This window comes from Myotis lucifugus, unplaced genomic scaffold, assembly GCF_000147115.1.
Source record: "Myotis lucifugus unplaced genomic scaffold, Myoluc2.0 scaffold_1162, whole genome shotgun sequence".
NCBI classification, from domain to species: domain Eukaryota; kingdom Metazoa; phylum Chordata; class Mammalia; order Chiroptera; family Vespertilionidae; genus Myotis; species Myotis lucifugus.
In genome coordinates this window covers 36,309-54,854 of record NW_005872210.1, presented here as the reverse complement: position 1 = coordinate 54,854, position 18,546 = coordinate 36,309, and the positions used below count along the sequence as shown (strand labels likewise).

General features: G+C 42.4%; 1 protein-coding gene and 1 pseudogene across 2 annotated transcripts in view; both read left to right on the top strand.

Annotated features, from left to right (window-relative positions):
* Positions 1-1,445, top strand: part of LOC106695361 (zinc finger protein 501-like) — an 11,870-nt gene extending 10,425 nt beyond the window's left edge. Inside the window, exon 4 of one of the 2 annotated variants that reach the window (XR_002827389.1) lies at positions 1,112-1,445. The gene's annotated coding sequence lies outside the window, so the exon portion shown is untranslated. Of the gene's footprint in view, positions 1-1,108 lie in introns of both variants that reach the window. The other variant, XR_002827388.1, reaches the window with a different exon arrangement.
* A 5,734-nt stretch (positions 1,446-7,179) lies between these two features.
* LOC106695360 lies at positions 7,180-14,453 on the top strand (annotated as a pseudogene).
* Positions 14,454-18,546: the final 4,093 nt, after the last annotated feature.

The window sequence follows — 18,546 nt, the reverse complement described above, 5'->3', positions numbered from 1 at the left end:
GGGCGAGGGATAGAGAGTCAGAAACATCAATAAGAGAGAAACATCGATCAGCTGCGTCCTGCGCAATCCCCACTGGTAATGTGCCCACAACCAATGTACATGCTCCCGACCGGAATCGAACCTGGGACCCTTGAGTCCACAGGTCGACACTCTATCCAGTGAGCCAAACTGGTCAGGGCATGTTTCGTAAATCTTGACATGTGCATGAAACTGAAACCATCATTATAGTCATAATGCTGACCATATCTGTCTCTGTGTAATTGCTTCATGACCTCTTAACCTGTCCCTGTTCTTCACAACTTGCCTAGTTTCCATGGATTTACATTCCATTTTCATAGAGAACTTTATTTTTCTAAGTATTTTTCTGCTTTAATTTTTGTTTCATAAATACTTGGAGATTTATTAAAGTTACATTAGTAACTCATCTTTTTTCCTGATACTCTTTTTTTAAAAATATGTTTTATTGATTTTACAGAGAGGAAGGGAGAGGGGTAAAAAGTTAGAAACTTTGATTAGCTGCCTCCTGCACCCCCCCTTAAACCAAGATACATGCCCTTGACAAGAATTGAATCTGGGACCCTTCAATCCACAGGCCAGTGCTGTATCCACTGAGCCAAACCAGTTAGGGCTGTGATAGATATTCTTATCATTGATATATCACCATAATTTGTCCGTTTTAATAAATGTTTAGTTATTTCTAACAGCTGGTACAAACATTTCTATATAATTCCTTGTATGTATAGAAGTGTTATTTACCTTTGTGAAAAATTCAGTGCAAAGTCTGGTTTTTTTGAGTAGATGTATGTTTAAATTTACTGAGATTAGCAAAGTGTGATCTCAATGGAATATACCACCAGGGCCGGTGTGGCTCAGTGCTTGGCCATGATCCCATGCAGCACAGGGTTGTGGAGATGATTGCCAGTGGGAATATGTACCTGAGTTGTGGGCTAGATCCATAGAAGTGGGTGTGCAGGGGGTGGCTGGCCTATATAGCACTCTTCCATCAATGTTTCTCTCCCTCTCCCTTCTCTCTCTAAAAGTTAATAAACTATTCTTTAAAAATAAAAAATAAACTTCAACTAACTGTACTTTTTTACATTTTTTTCAGCAGTGTATTAAGGATTCACAGTCTCCACATCCTAGAGAATAATTTCTTCGGTCAATCATAATTGAACGTGTATTTTTTTTGTTTTTTATAAATTGTTGTGCTGCCTTAATGTTTGATTGTATTTTTTGTAGGATTTTATGGTGAGCCTTTTCTCAGAGGTGTATTTGCTGACTCTATTCCTTTGTTAAAACATCTTACCATATGTTCTGCCTAATGTGCTGAGTTTTCGCAATTTTCTTTAAAAATAGGACGCTGGAACAACAAAGATCTATGTTGGAATTTCATTCATTTTGTGCCTTTTTTACTTTAGGAAATAAACGGTTTTTTTGTATTGGAATACTATGTTTTAATATTTATTACTTAAGTAAAATATCTTAATTGCTCTACCTGGTTTGGGTCAGTGAATAGAGCGTCAGGCTTCCGACTGAAAGGTCCCAGGTAAGCTTCTAGTCAAGAGCACATGCCCAGGTTGCAGTCGCAATCCCCAGTGTGGGGACTGCAAGAGGCAGCCAATCCATCATTCTCTCTTATCATTGATGTTTCTATCTCTCTCTACCTCTCCCTTCCTCTCTGAAATCAATAAAGATATATTTCAAAAATATTTTAATTCATTTAAAAAATATTGTTATTGACTTCATAGAGCAAAGGAGGTGGAAATAGAGAGAGAGAACCATTAATAATGTGAATCCAGCAAGGCGGCTCAATCGTCCTAAGAACCGGGAGGTCAGTTCCAATGCCACTCAGGGTACATGCGCGGTCCCTGTTAGATCCCCAGGAGGGGCTTGCAGGAGGCAGCTTATCAATGATTGTCTGTCATCATTGATTTTTCTATCTCCCTGTCTCTCTTCCTTCCTCTGTGAAATCCATGAAAAAGAAAACTGAGTCCCTAATCTTCAAAAAGAAAAATAAGGAAAACAAACATCAATGATGAGAGGGAATCATTGATCGCTGCTTCCTCCATACCCTACTGGGGATGGAGCCTGCAATCCGGGCATGTGCTCTGACTGGGAACCTAACCAAGGACCTCTTTGTGCACAGGTTGAAGCTCAAGCACTGACCCATACCAGCTGGGGGATTTATTACTTTTTAAATGCTATGCCCTGTGCAATGACCATTTTTAATTTTAACCTGCACTACTAACATTCTCCATTGCTTTCAGAACACCAGTCATCTGATCCTGCACTAAGCCCTTGCTTTGTAGTCTTCTGCATTTTCCTTGTCTCCTGTCATGGGGGTTCTTGGGTTGGAACAGTTCTCTCAGGAAGATCAGAGGGCAACTGTGTGGGCAGGTGTTTTATAGTCCCGAAGCCAATGCAGTGGGAGATGGGGGCAGTGATCAGACTCTCTTTGCCCTGGATCAGGCATCCTAGATTTGAATTTCAGATTCTCTGTTATCACTGGGACTTACAATGACATAACCTTTCTGCTGGTCTAAGGCCGTTTTCCTGTGAAAAACAAGTATGAGGTATGTCCCCATGCCGGAGCTATTGGAGAAGGTCCAGTGGTAAGGTGTCCACTTGTGTAAAGCAGCTGTGCCTGCAGCCTGCCTTGGCTCCAGCAACTCAAACCACTCCCTACAGATACCTTTCCAGGAAGGCACTCCTCACTCCCCCGATGCCCACAAGCACCTTTGCCTTTGGGTGCATTTTAGTGAGAAATGGGACCTATAAGAAGCCACTGACTCTGCTGCAGGGAGGCAGGTGCTGGGGCACTCAGGTCTCATTGTGGTGCGTCCCATATCAAATTGCTGAAAAAGTTCAGTGTCAAAGAAATGAAGTCAGCTCCCCAAGTTTACACCACAGACAAGTGTCATGTTCAAGAGACTGGATTTTAACCATTATTTTCTCCAGCGTCAGACAGAGTCTCTACCACTGATGTGCAGCCCTCACTGGAGCAGGTACAGTCTGAGGCCCAGGGTGGCTCAGCTGCAGCTCCTGTTTCCATGGCTGCAGTTATGCTTTTCCTCCCATTCATTTAGATCTCAGAGCATTTACTCTTGGCTTCCCTGTGTGTATGGGAACACCATCATTTCTCAGCTGCAGTGGTTTCTGCAGGGGATCCTTCTTTCAGAGTGAGCTGCTGGTTGTCTACTTTCCCTTTGATCCCAGCACTGGTTTTGACCCTCAGGAATCCTTGGTAATTAGGGCTGGGTCTCTGCACCTTTGTCCACAAGTTGGGTGTCATGCTGTGACCCCTTCCACTGATGAATTTGATGCCTCAGCTTGCTCCTTTAAATGATGTTCCTATGTGGCACTGATATTCACCCTGCAGGAGTGGATACAATTGGACATGAATTTTGGGACCTAATATTTGGAAATGATGCTGGAGTTCTACATGTTGTTGGTCTCATTGGACGGATGTTCACTTCTTATTCATGCATAGGACCGACTGGCCATGTGATTCTGTCCTCTATATCCCTACTGGCTGAATGAGACACTGGCTCTCACCATGTATTCCCTGCAGTCCAGATCATGTTCTGGACCCATGTCCTTCCCAGTCTCCTGTATCTTCACCTGGATCTTTGGGTTGGAACAGAGTCCTTTTGAATACAAGCCCTCATCACAGTGCACTGCACAATGGGCCACAACTGAGATCCGTACTGTGCTTTTCCTGAAAATCCACCCTGATTCCACACACAACATTTTTGACTGTAGGGGTGGGTGATTTTAGGTGAAGGTGTTTGCCATTTTGGCAGGTTATTCCATTTTTCTGAGTCATTTCCATGTATATCTAGGTTATATTAATAACTTTGTGATTGTTATTGCCCTGTTAATCTATATTACATCAATTTAAGTATTGGGCCAAACAAAGAACCTAGAAAAGAAGGAGGAAATATTATTTTGCTTCTACAAGTCATTTTCCTCATATTTTTCCTCTTAACTCCTTTGAATAAAGTAATACTTTTAGGATTTTTCTGGTGATGTGGGCTGTGGAAGAATTCAGAGCTAAAAGGAAACATGCAGAGAGGAACTTTATTTTACTTTCCAAGAGAAGAAAGGGCCAAGTATTGCTAGTCACTCACTACATGGCAGCGATAAAGGGGCGTCTTCTTTTCAGCAGTGGCTGTTGCTTAGGGAGAAGGAAGGAGGCGCGTTGGAGAGCACTGAAGTTGAGTAGATGTGAGAGGCTGTCTTTAAAAGTTACAGTTTGCTTTCCAGGAGATAGTCTGGCAAATGTATAGGGAGGTGTTTTATCAGTATTTTCCCCAAGCCTATAAAATATGACTAGAGAAAAAGTTATGAAGAGTTCAAAACAGAGTTGTGTGAAAGGGGGGCGGGGGAGAAACTTTCTACTAACTAGAGACACTTTGGTGCCAAATATCCTTGAGGTGTGACAACAGCAGGGAGGAGGGTTAGCAAGAATGTAGCCTTGAAAGTAACTGATCTTGTTCAGCAGTTTGATCAAATGAGCTGTTTGAAGTAGAGGAGCCAACAATCTTGGGATTTAATTAGTAGGTGCATCTCATATATTGTGGAAGGCCGCAGCCAAGAAAAATAAATACATTTTTGTTGTATTTACAAATATCTCCAGCACATTTAGAACTTAAGGCTTTATTGACCTGAAGAGTGACTACTTCTAGGAGAACAAATAAAGGTACACCAGCAATACTGGGAGCATCAGTAATGGGTCCGCGTGGAAATGAAAGCCTCTTTGAATTTTCTTGACTTTATTTTCATATTTTTAAATTATTTATTTTCTGAAGTTTTACATATTTCTCTTTTCTCCTGTTTTGGACTCTCCCTCCCCCCCCAGCCATTCCCACCCCAGGCAAGCCCCCACTGCCCCAGTGTCTGTGTCCATTAGTTATGCTAATATGCATGCATATAATCCTTCAGTCATTGAATTTCTCTTCAACCCACAGGTTCTAACTCCCCACTATGGAAAAAAAAATGATGGCATATACCAGCCATGGGCAAACTAGAGCTCATTTGAAATGAATAAAACTAAAAGAAAAAAAAGACCGTACCCTTTTATGTAATGATGTTTACTTTGAATTTATATTAGTTCACATAAACACTCCATCCATGCTTTTGTACCGGCCCTCCGGACCAGTTTAAGAACCCATTGTGGCCCTCGAGTCAAAAAGTTTGCCATCCCCTGGCATATACTAAACCTAGCAAGTTCAGGGAGTCTGGCATGGCTTGATGAATTTTACAAACTCAGAGGCCAAAGGTAACCATTTATGATTTGAAGTTAAAACTTTCCAAGTAAAAGCAAGTCATAGGGCTACTTATATCCTAGCCTGTTTTTGCTTTTGTTTTTGCAAAGGTCAATTTTTACTTTAGTTTGCCTGTGTATTGTGTTTTTCGATCTGGGATAACATACCTTTGGATTTTCAGGGAAATTTTCGTTTTAGAGACTCCTAAAGGCAAAATCTCCCAGCACAGAAAAACACAGGCCCCAATTATTATTGTTATTGTGTTAAATATTAACTGTTAACTGTTCAATAAACTTTTTAAAAGTAGTTTATGTCTACTTTTAAAATATATATTTTATTGATTTTTTTACAGAAAGAAAGGGAGAGGGATAGAGAGTTGGAAACATCGATGAGAGAGAAACATCCATCAGGTGCCTTCTGCACACTCCCTACTGGGGATGTGCCTGCAACCAAGGTGCATGTCCTTGACTGAAATCAAACCTGGGACCCTTGAATACGCACACTGATGCTCTATCCACTGAGCCAAACCAGCTACGGCTATGTCTATTTTTTAAAGTTTCTATCAAATCTCTGAGATTACCCTCCTCAGACCCACCCCATAACCACAATTTATCATCCATAAATTTCATGAAACCCCAATATGTCTTTTCCTTTGAGTCTAACTTACCAAAAAGGTGCAAAACTGCCATTCTCCCAAGCAGTGCTCAATCTTTTCTTATTTTGCTTCCTAGCAATGTGGCAGGCTTGGGTCAAATGAACTTAGAAAAGTTCTAGACAGGTTTGGACATTTCTTACAACAATACCAAAAGCAATTGACTCATGTGAAGCAGAAGAAGGTTCCATGGAGGAGTATCAGCATTTCCAGGGACTCAACTGACGGAAGACAGATTTTTAACCACAGATTTAGAGCATATCCGGAACCCAGCAAGCTACAGTTCCCCCTTGCTTTCAGACAACAGAAGAAACTGCATAAGGCTCAGGTGATGTTTTTATTTTGTGTGTGTGTGTGTGTGCCTGTGCTTAATCCTCACCAGAGGATGTTTTTTCATTTTTCTTTTTTTTCTGTCCCTCCAACTTGCCTCTGAGATTCTGCACTCAATGTCATGGTTCCATGTCTCTCAATTCACTCCATCTGTTGTTTTTTCAATTAATTAGATTCCACATGTGAGAGAGATGAAGTGATGCTTGTCTTTCTCTGACAGAATTATTTCACTGAGCAGGATGCTCTCCAGGTCCCTCCATGCTGTGTGAAAGGGTAAGAGAGTCTTCATTTCTAGTGCAGCATGGTATTCCATGGTACAAAGGTTCCACAACTTTGCTATCCAGGCGGCACTCTTTTCGCAGCAGCAAGGCTTCAGGAATCTGGAGACAGAGCTGACATGTAAATGGATACATTAGACAAATATAAAGTATGAGTGTCTGTTTTGTGACATTAACCTTGTATAATGGACTCAAAGGACGCAGGTTAGAGGCAGGTAGAGACTTGAGCAACCTCTGCGAGCTATAGTGGCCTGAAGAAGACACATGTCAAATGTCCTGAATGAAGAAACAATGCCTGTCATTCAGAATGAGCAGGTCCTGAAGAAAGATATGCAAAACCAGCCACGGGGATACAGGAGAAACAAACTTGCCCCAGGCATTACCTGCACTGAAGGGGCTAGAGGACCCTTAGTGTAGTTGGTGTGTTCTTGGGCTATTTGCCCCTCAATCCAGTCCTGGACTCAATTGAGAGATGCAGGACTCTGGCCTTGTAGTTTAGGAACTACAATACCCAGAAGGCACGGCAGGGAATGTCACCAGGTTGAGCCAATGGAGGCTCAGAAAAGGCATTTCCGTTTGGCCGCTTCTGTAGAGAGGAAAGGGGAGTCCTAGTGGCGGGGTTTTGCCTTCTCAGGTCTTTGTTTCCTGCGGTCACGTTTTCCTAGTCGCACAGTCCCGTGGAGCAGGCTGGAGAGTGGTGCTCCCCGCCTCACAGCCCATGGTGGGAGCCTCCCGTGGTGCTCACAGCTCCCACGTGGGATTGAAGCTCGGAGTCGCCACCCGGACCCACTGCCAAGGCCGGGACAGGGACCGCCATTCCTGCAGCGGCTTCTACTCCCGGCTCAGCCCACAGAGGGCAATGGCGGCTCCCCCGCTGAGGAGACGGGCTGAGGTGAGTTCAGTCCCCCAGGCCCTCACCGCCTCCTCACACAGACACCACAGCCTGGGGAGGGCGCCTGTCCCGTCCTGCAGCTCAGTCCCGCGTGGAGGACCGTGAGGAAGGTGGAGGGGGGAGAGGAGTGTTGCGGCTTCTGAAGACACAGCAAGTGCAGGGCAGAGAGGACAGGGGTGACTTGCATCTGAATTTCCCCTGAGTCCGTGGGCTGTGAGTATTGATGGAAAGTCAGAGGCTGCAGGGAGGACGGCACAGCCTCATTCGGGGCTTATTCGAATGAGTGGGATCCATCAGGGGCGTGGGGTGGTCCTGGATCCGGCTGGACTGCAAGCTCTCTACCCGCCATATGCCAGGTTCATGGGTGAGTCCAGCGAGATCCAGTGGCATTGGAGCAGGTAGGGGGCAGAGCTGAGGGGAATGAACTTGGGGACTGAAGGTGGGAAGGGCAGAAACATTTCACTGTGGTGAGTGCACATCTGGAGGAAGTGTGAGCTTATGGTCCCTGGGACTTGTTGTGCACATAGAGAAGTATAAACCCTCGGTTGGCTTTGTCTTGGAGACAGGATCTAGGAGACTGCAGTGGTTTTGCCTGGCAGGAAGGCTGGGGCCCTGCAGGCATCGCCCAGAGCTTAAATGGCATTGCCCTCTCCCCTCCTCTCCCCCAATCCTTCCACCCAACCCAGCTGCTCTGCTGAGGGCCATTCATTGCAGTGAGTAATGGGCCTGTGATGAGACAACAGCCTGCACTGGCATTAGGGCCTGGTGTCCACAGGAACCGGGTGCCCTGCAGGTGGTTGAAGGAGGGAAGGTGTGTAAGGAATAGAATTACTGGTTCTCAGAAAGGCAGCTCTGGTTTCAGTTGTCTCCATTCTGACAGGTTGGTGTGACCTTTGAGGACATTGCCCTGTTCTTCTCCAGGGAGGAATGGAGCCTCCTTGATGAGGGTCAGAGACAGCTGTACCTGAATGTGATGCTGGAGAACTTTGAACTTATATCCTCGCTGGGTAAGACCCTCACTGTTACCAGTGACCTGGAATTGGCTTTTCTATTTCCCAGACCCCATTCCCCGGAGTGTGCTCTGTCCTCCCAGGTAGACTGTGGTACTGCTGGATTTTCCAGTTTCCTGGGTAGTTGCTGTCCTGGGGTGGGTTGGTCTGTTTCTGCTGCTCCCTTCTATTCCTGAAGTCCCAATACTCCCCGCTGCACTAAATTCACATAAAAGGACTTGTGGTTGGTACTGTTGCAGGATGGTTATAGATTTCCACCTTGATTAGTGAAGAAAGCATTTTCTATATTGCTGTTGGTAATGTGTATATATTTTTGAAAAATTATCTCTACATCCTTATCCTGTTTATTAACTGTATTTTTTATTAGAGTCTTTTGAATACCTTGTATATTTTATATATTAATTGCCTACCACATACAAGAACACATATTTTTGCATGTGCTTAATTGTGCTTTGCAGATATTACTCCCCCACACCAGCTTTGCTACAAAGTCCATGTTTTTGGCAACCCTACATTCATCCAGTCTAGTGCCATCATGTTTCTAGCAAGCTCAGGTGCTTGTTACTAGTGCTTAGCAATTAAATATTGTTAATAAAGTTATATAGACTTTGCTTTTGAGGCAGAGTCATTGCATTGTTATTAGCCTGCAGTATAGTATTAATATACCTTCATTATTCTCAGGGAACTCCCACTATTTGTGTGAATTTCTGTCTATATCGCAATATTCGCTTTATTGTGCTGATCAGAGCTGAATCCACAATATCTCCAAGAGATTCCTTCCTTTGGTTTGCAAGTATTTTCTTCTTTTCTCTAGATTGCCTTTCATTCATTTTGTTCATTGCTGTTGTGCAGTGAAGACCCTATTTACTTTATTTGTTGCAGTGTGGACTGTTTATGTTTTCTATTTTGTGTGGTGGTTGGTGTCACATTCAGAAAATTCTGTCTAAAACAAACCTCCAAAACTTTTTCTCTAGGTTGTCCTGAGGAGTTTTAAGTTTTAGCGCTGACATTTAATTCTGTCCTGCAGGTTGAGTTCCATTTATCAGTGCTGTTCAGTTTTGTTGTTTTACATGTGAATGTCCATTTATACCAGCACCATTCATTGCAGACTCTCTTTCCCTTCTTCTGTGGCTTGCAGCTTTGTCAAAGATTACTTAAAGTATGTGCCCGGGTTTTTTTGTGTTTTCTGTTCTGTTCTGTTGGTGTATGTGTCTGTGTTTCTCCAGCAACACACTGTTGGCTTGCTGTCTCTTTGTAATAAATTGAAGTCAGGAACTGTGATACCACTAGCTTTCTTCTTGCTCGATTGCTTTTGTTGCCCTCTAGTGGTTGGCAAATGGTGGCTCACGAGCCACATGGGGCTCTTTGGCCCCTTGAGTGTGGCTCTTCCAAAAAATAACGACTTCTGGTTTCCTGAGGCGCCATGTTAAGTTCTTTGAGATCTTTTGTGACAATGTACGCATTTATCTCTATAAAAATTCTCCTTAGAATTACATTTTCTTCATGAAAATATGTTTTACTGATTTTTCACAGAGAGGAAGGGAAAGAGAGGGATAGTGAGAAACATCGATGATAGAGAAACATCAATTCAGCTGCCTCCTGCACACTCCCTACTGGGGATGTGCCCGCAATTACGGTGCATGTCCTTGACCGGATTTGAACGTGGGACCCTTCAGTGCTCAAGCCAATTGCTCTATCCACTGAACAAAACCAGTTAGGGCTACATTTTCTGAATGTTATACATCAGCTTTGGTAGGTTGCTTTGTTATTTACTATGCCTATAGACTTTTTTGAGATCTCTTTTTTTTTTGGATACCCTGAAATTCTTATTTCTTTCCTTATTATTCCGTTTACATAGAGAGGAAGGGACATGGGGGGACAGAGATGAGGGAGAAACATCAATCGGCTGCCATGTGCACAGTTGAAAACCAGGTATGGAAGCCACATTCTGATATGTGTCCTAACCGGAAATTGAACCCTCGACCCTTCAGTACACAGGACGCTGCTCCAGTCATCTGAGTCACACTGGCCAGGGCATTGTGTGGTTTTTTGAAACAAAAATCCAGGTTTTTGGAGAACAGGCCACTAGGATCAATGAGAACAGAAGCACAGTGGCTCATAGTGGTATCGCTGACCCTTTATTTTTATTTACAATATATTTTTATTGATTTCAGACAGCAAGAACGAGGGAGAGAGAGAGAAACATCAGTGAATAGAGAGAATCATTAATTGGCTGCCTTCCGCATGCCCACCAGCTGGGACTGAGACCTGAATCCAAGCTCAGACCCTTCATGAACAAGCAGATGCTCTATCCACTGAAGATGACCAAGTAGGGCTGACCCTCTTTTTTTTTTTTTTTAAATATATTTTATTGATTTTTTACAGAGAGGAAGGGAGAGAGATAGTCAGAAACATCGATGAGAGAGAAACATCGATCAGCCGCCTCCTGCACACTTCCCACTGGTGATGCGCCAGCAACCAAGGTACATGCCCTTGACCGGAATCGAACTTGAGACCGTTCAGTCCGCCGGCGAAGCTCTGTCCACTGGGCCAAACCAGCCACGACTGACCCTCTCTTTAAAGTAATATATTTTTATTTATTTCTTGAGGAAAGTTGGAGATAGAGAGAGAAAGACAGAGAGAGAGAGAGAAACAGAGAGAGAGAGAGAGAGAGAGAGAGAGAGACTCCTGCATGCCCCCTACAGGGGACTTAACCCACAAAATACTGGGCATGTGCCATTAAGTGGAATGGAACCTTGGACCTTTCAGTCCCCAGGCTGACACTCTATCCACTGAGTAAACCAGCTAGTACTGACCCTTGCTTTATTTATTTATTTATTTATTTCCTTAGTTATTTAGTTAGGTAGTTATTAACCCTTTTTTTTACCTTAGGTATCTTCAAATGTGTTTCCTCACCCAGTTTCCTCTCATCCTTTCTATGCAGTTGTCCTTATTGGGTATTCTGTATTACTGTGTGTCTTCATGGTACTCTTATTCCCATTGCCTATGGGATTTTTTTTCATGGATAGCTGTCTATTTACTCTGGGATGGGGAAAGATTCTCTGTCTGTGATTCTGCCATCTTGCTGATGTCACTCACATAGGTCTTTTGCCTTTGATCTCATTTGTGGTTTGTTGTTCTACGACAGTGCTGACCTTACCTCGTTTTAGGTTTTCTTGTAAGATTTGCGTCATTTATCTCATGCTGTGGCTCAACTTGGATTAAGGAGGCAAAATCTTTTGTGCGTCACAGGAGAAAGATGACTTTATCAATGACAGGGTAGACCCAGAGGCAGTCTTTCCTGGTGAAGGACTCTGGGGGCGGTTTTCATGCCTGGGCTCTGTTTCATTCATAACTAGAAAGCCATTTGTTCAACAACAAAAATGTTTTGTTACCATTGCCCACTCTTTTCCCAGTTCTACTTCTTGTTTAATGTTGACACTTGTTCCATGACTCAGTTTTAATAGTGATCATTCTACTCGGCTTCCCAGCCCATGGATAACCTTAACCTCTTTCAACTTTGCACCTCTACCTCTATCACACATCTCGGCTTTACTGCACTCCAATGCTGTTGCATGCCTGCAGAGCTTTAGAGCGCACCCGTATTATATTGATGCTGAACATCCCGTGCTTTACTATGATTGATATTTTATGGGTTTGAGCATTTTGAAATTATTTAACACAGATTCATAGCGCCAGCATGAAAGGTCCTAAAGGAAGCCATTTGTGGAGTAATAACGAGCAGACCCTGCCTCTCTTCTTATCTTGCCAGCCAATGCTTCTGTCCTACCTTGGTGAGACTTTCCTCATTCAGTGACCTTTTGGGCTATGTTATATATAATAGCCATTTCTTTTCTTTTTTTTTCTTATGACAGCTATTTCTTGAGAGTCTGACTCGTCTTGAAAATCATGGTATGGAATCATGTCCTGTTGTGACATAAACAATTGTGATGAAGATATTCTGTATTTATGAGGTCAACATGCACTTTACCTACTTTTCTTTTCTTCAGGTTGCTGCTGTGGAGGAGAAAACATGGAGGAAACGACTGATCAGAAGGTTTCTGTAAGATTGGCACAGGCAAGGAATCCCAAGTTAGCCTTGTCTTCCCAGAAGAGCCACCCCTGTGAGAGTTGTGGGCTGGTCTTGGGAAACATTTTCCACATGATGGAGCTGCAGGGAACACAACATGGACAAATACTGTTGAGGTGTGGAACGTGTGCAAAACGATTTTATTTCCATGGAAAATTTCACCAGCAGCATGGGAAAGAGAAGTCTTTCACTAGAGGTGTGGACAGGATCTCACTTGCAAAGAGCTGCAATTTCAATGTGTCCCAGAATCGTTTCACATGCGGGCAGGGTGATCAGGGTGTCCTAACCGTGCCAGGACATCTCCACCTAAAGGCTACTCAGACCAGGGACAGTCCAACTGCAGTTTTGGAATGTGGGATGACATTTCAAAGAAGAAAAAATTATTACAGTAGAAAAGAATGTAAGAGAGACATTAGTTGCACCCACACGTTTATTCAGGAAAAAGGTGTCCATCTTGTAAGTCGGTGTTTTGTGTCCTCTGAATGTGGAAAATATGTTACCAAATTTTCTAGCTTTCATTGGCAACAAAGAGGTCATACTCGAGAAAAGCCTTATCAGTGCAGTGAATTTGGAAAATCTTTTGCACGGTGCAGTGCCCTTTGTGATCATCAGAGAGTTCATACAGGAGAAAAGCCTTATCAATGCAGTGAATGTGGAAAATCTTTTGCACGGTGCAGTGCCCTTCGTGATCATCAGAGAGTTCACACTGGAGAAAAGCCTTTTCAGTGCAGTGAATGTGGAAAATCTTTTACCACTAAAACCACCCTTCAAAAACATCAGAGAGTTCATACAGGTGAAAAGCCTTATAAATGCAGTGAATGTGGAAAATCTTTTGCATGGAGCAGTGCCCTTCGTTCTCATCAGAGAGTTCACACTGGAGAAAAGCCTTATCAATGCAGTGAATGTGGAAAATCTTTTACCACTAAAACCATCCTTCAAATACATCAGAGAGTTCATACAGGTGAAAAGCCTTATAAATGCAGTGAATGTGGAAAATCTTTTACCCAGAGCATTACCCTTCGTGTTCATCAGAGAGTTCATACGGGAGAAAAGCCTTATAAATGTAGTGAATGTGGGAAATGTTTTGCCCGGAGCCATGCCCTTCATTATCATCAAAGTCTTCATACGGGAGAAAAGCCTTATATTTGCAGTGAATGTGGGAAATCTTTTACCACTAAGGACATCCTTCATCAGCATCAGAGAGTTCATACTGGAGAAAAGCCTTATTAAATGCACTGAATGTAGAAAATCTTATAAACGTAGCAGTGGTCTCCAGTATCATAAGAGAGGTCACACTGGAGAAAAGCGTTATCAATGCAGTGAATGTGGAAAATCTTTTCCCTCTAAGACCAGCCTTTATCAACATCAGAGAGTTCATATGGGAGAAAAACCTTATAAATGGAGTGAATGTGGGAAATCTTTTACCAGTAGCAGTGACCTTTGTTATCGTCAGCGACTTCATTCAGGAGAAAAGCCTTATCAATGCAGTGAATGTGGGAAATCTTTCACCCAGAGCTCTCACCTTAGTATTCATCAGAGAGTTCATATGGGAGAAAAGCCTTATAAATGTACTGAATGTGGGAAATCTTATAAAGGTAGAAGTAGTCTCCATTATCATCAGAGAGTTCACAATGGATAAAGCTATTTTGAGTGCAATTATTGTGAGGTGTATCTCAGCCAAATTTCTAAATTTGCTCTCTGCATAGGAGTACAAATGTGAGAAATTTCTTAGATGTGTAGGAAATGTGGTTTCTTAGTGAGGCCTTAACAATAGTACAACAGCCGAAACCGGTTTGGCTCAGTGGATAGAGCGTCGGCCTGCGGACTGAAAGGTCCCAGGTTCGATTCCGGTCAAGGGCATGTACCTGGGTTGCGGGCGCATCCCCAGTGGGAGATGTGCAGGAGGCAGCTGATCGATGTTTCTCTCTCATCGATGTTTCTAACTCTCTATCTCTCTCCCTTTCTCTCTGTAAAAAATCAATAAAATATATATTTAAAAAAAACAACAAAAAAAAAACAATAGTACAACAAAATTTGTGAATCCTCATTTTTCTGAATTGTATCTCATATTTAATCACCTATATTATGTAAAGTTCCCATAAGTGTTTTTGCTATTGTGTTTGTGTGTTTTTATGTTGGAACACTATGTAATTATGTTGCACGTTCTAATATACAGGATGTCCTGCCAGATCTGTGTCCCTGCATATTTCTGTTGCTGAAGGTATTTCAACTGAACCACCTATAAGGTCCCTACAAACGGCGTCAATCACCATCCTCATGTGCCCAGGGAAGCTAAGTCTGTTGTCTAATTTGTTGAAGAAAATGAGGAATACCTGAGCCCTTTGCTCTTTCTTGTTTCCCTGTCATGAGTTGCCACATAGGACTGATTTCCATTGGCCCCCATAAACATGTTGCGGAGGTGTTGTAAATGTTTCCCTCCACGTCCCGCGTGGTTCAGGGTCCAGGATCTGGAAGAGGAGCCGCACACAAATGAAAGATAAAAGACAAGAGATAATTTGGGAATATTGGGGGGCCAGGCGGGTAAGTCCAACTCAAGAGGAAGGACTTCCACCGGTGCTCAGGCAGCACCGACCTTTTATAGTCAGAGGTAAACAAGGCAGAGGTTACCATAGTTATACAGTTCTTGTGAGTTTCACCTGTTTTGACCATAGTTACACTTCCTGCACTTCCCTCAGCCCATTACTTCCCAGGTGAGATCTGGGAAGTGTTATAAGGTCAAGCCTAATTATGCTAAGAGGACTGAACCCTCTAAGCTGAGACTTGTTTGTGACTTTGCCAGCAGGTAGTCCAAGGCTCAACCCTATATCCGTTCCCCACACAGAGGGACTGCCATTTTCAGAAACACTTTCCCTAGATGCCAGTGATGAATTTATTGAGTGCCTGCGTCATCAATGAAAGAACTGCCAGTCTCTGTTCTGTTTGGTTTGTAAAATAATCAAGGCTTTTTCCTAAGAAATGTTGGGTGTTCTATTAACTTTATAGGTTAGTTTATAAGGAGATCCTGGCTTTCCAAGCATGATGAGTTGAAAAACTTTTTTGGGGTGTCAACCATTTTTGCCCTTGGGGGAACCGTATGGTTCAGAAATTAGCTCAGCAGTTGTTGTCAAATTTACACTGCTGCCCATATTTTCCTAAGAAACACGGTGGACACTCTAGTTCTCATGTGAAGATGGATGATTTGAGAAAGAGATCACTCCAAAGAGGGGGTAGCTGTGAAAACCTCAAGTGGGTCTGGGAGCATGAATTTTTTTCTTGTTTGCAAGGGATGCCAATAGATGTGAAGGTATCTCTTGCCCAGGTGTTGCAGAGGGCCATGTGCCCTAATGCCTACAATTTCATGGGTGATGGTCATCGGTTTGAGGACCATAGCAGTGAGGGGGAACCCTTTCCCTTCAGGAAAACTGACCTAATTGTTGTTGGATGAGACTGCAGCCCATTAGATGGAATGGTCCTCACCTAACTGTGCATCCAGGAATTATTTGGGGGAAAAGACTACAGGAGCTCTGTGGACACAGATCGTAGGGACCCCAGTCATGTTTATCTTCTGTGGAGCAGTCATTGTCATTGATTATAATCAAGATGTTTTGTGGCTCTTTTGTCTTCTCAAATGTTCCCATCAGAGCCATTGGTGCTCAGGCAGCAAAACAATGATGGAGACAAAGGCTGTCTTGACTCAAAGTATGTGGCTTTGTGGGTTTGGGTGAAAGTTCTTCATCGTTTGTTACATTTTCTGTACTGACATGAGACTCACCCAGAGGGTATATGAATGTGGAATGAATATAGAATTGTGAAACCTGTGCTTCAGAAATAGGTGAACATACATTTGTTTTTATCTTGAACCATTTTTAACAGCTGTAATGAGTAAGTTACATGTGTTAAGTATAGTGTTTCATACATCTTGACATGTGCCAGAAACTGAAACCATCATTATAGTCATAATGCTGACTATATGTTTCACTGTGTATTTGCTTCATGTCCTATTTTAACCTGTCCCTGTTCTTCACAGCTTTCCTAGTTTCCATGGATTTACATCCCATTTTCATAGGAAACTTTTTTTTAAGTATTTTTCTGCTTTAATTTTTTTTTCATAAATACTTGGAGATTTTTTCAAGTTATATTAGTACCTCAAGGTTTTTTCTAATAGATATTCTTTTTTTTTAAAAAAAGATATTTTATTGTGAAAACTTTACAGCATGCTCAGTGTGAGGTGGAGGATCGGGACATTGGGAGGATAAGGACACATTTGTAAAATCCTATTCAATAAAGGGAAAAAATTGGTTGAAATTTTAACCCTGATAGTATGGCTTGTGTCTTAAATAATAAGGAAAATAAGACTACTCCCATTCCAGAGAGGCCTTAAACTATGCCCCAGACAGAGTTGTCAGTGCTGACACCCAGACAGTTGCCAGGCCTTGAGATATGGTCTCATGGCCCCTTCCCAGCAGGCCGTCTTTCTCAGAAGGCCTGGAAATCTCATTCCAAATTTGGGAGACAGACGACTGGAAAAAGTATAAATAAAGAGAGTTTCCTCCATATTGGGGGCCCAGAATTTGAAAGACATTTTTCTCTGGGCCTGCACAGAATTTAATAATAAAATGTAACTCCTGTAGTCGGCACTGCAGTTCAGCCTCTGCTTCGGCAGGGTGCTGTAACTGTAGTTGCTGGCCAACTTAATTGAGGCTCCTAAATCTTGATCTGAGTCCCTGGTGGTTGTCTCCGCAGGTCACCCAATTACAGAGAGGAAGGGAAATGGGTAGTGAGTTAGAAACATCGCTCACTCCCTCAGCTGCCTCCTGCACCCCCCCCCCCCTTATTGGGGATGTGCCCACAACCAAGGTACATGCCCTTGACCAGAATCAAACCTTGGACCCTTCTATCCACAGGACAGCACTGTATCCACTGAGCCAAACCAGTTCAGGCTCTGAGAGGTTTTTTTGTCATCGATATATCGTCATCAGTTTGTCCATTTTAATAAATATTTGGTTATTTCTAACAGCTGGTACAAACATTTCTGTATAATTCCTCGTATGTATATAAGTATTATTTAACTTTGTCTAAAATTCAGTGTATAATCTGGGTTTTTGAGTAGATGAATGTTTAAATTTACTGAGATTAGCAAATTGTGATCTCAATGGAATATACCACCGGGGCCATTGTAGCTCAGTGCTTGGCCATCATCTTATGGAGCACAGGGTTGTGGATTTGATTGCCAGTGGGGATATGTGCCTGGCTTGTGGGCTAGATCTACAGAAGTGGGTGTGCAGGAGGCAGCTGGCAAATATGGCACTCTTCCATCAATGTTTCTCTCCCTCTTCCTTCTCTCTAAAAATTAATAAACTATTCTTTAAAAATAGAAAATAAACTTTAACTGATTGTAATTTTTTACATTTTTTTTTCAGCAGTGTGTTAGGGATTCACATTCTCCACATCCTAGAGCAAAATTTGTCTGGTCAATCCTAATTTATTTAAACTTTCTTGGGGGGAAGTTTATTGTGCTTCCTCACTGTTGGATTGTATTTTTCCTAGGGATTTGTGGTGAGCATTTTCTGAGAAGTGTATTTGCTGAGTCTGTATCTTTGTTAAAACATCATATGTTCTGCCTAATGTGCTATGAGTTTTGGCAATTTTCTTTAACAATAGGATTGAGAACAACAAAGATGGATGTTGGAATTTCACTCATTTTGTGCCTTTTTTACTTTGGGAAATAAACATTTTTTGTATTAGAATAATATGTTTTAATATTTTTTACTTAAAAAATTTAATTGTCCTAGTTAGTTTGGCTCAGTGAATAAAGCATCAGCCTTTGGACTGAAAGGTCCAGGGTGAGCTTCTAGTCAAGATCAGCTGCCCAGGTTGCAGGCTCAATCCCCAGTGTGGGGACTGCAGGAGGCAGCCAATCAATCAATCATTCTCTCTCATCATTAATGTTTCTCTCTCTCTACTTCTCCCTTCCTCTCTGAAATCAATAAAAATATATTTAAAAATATTTTAATTTATTTTACTAAA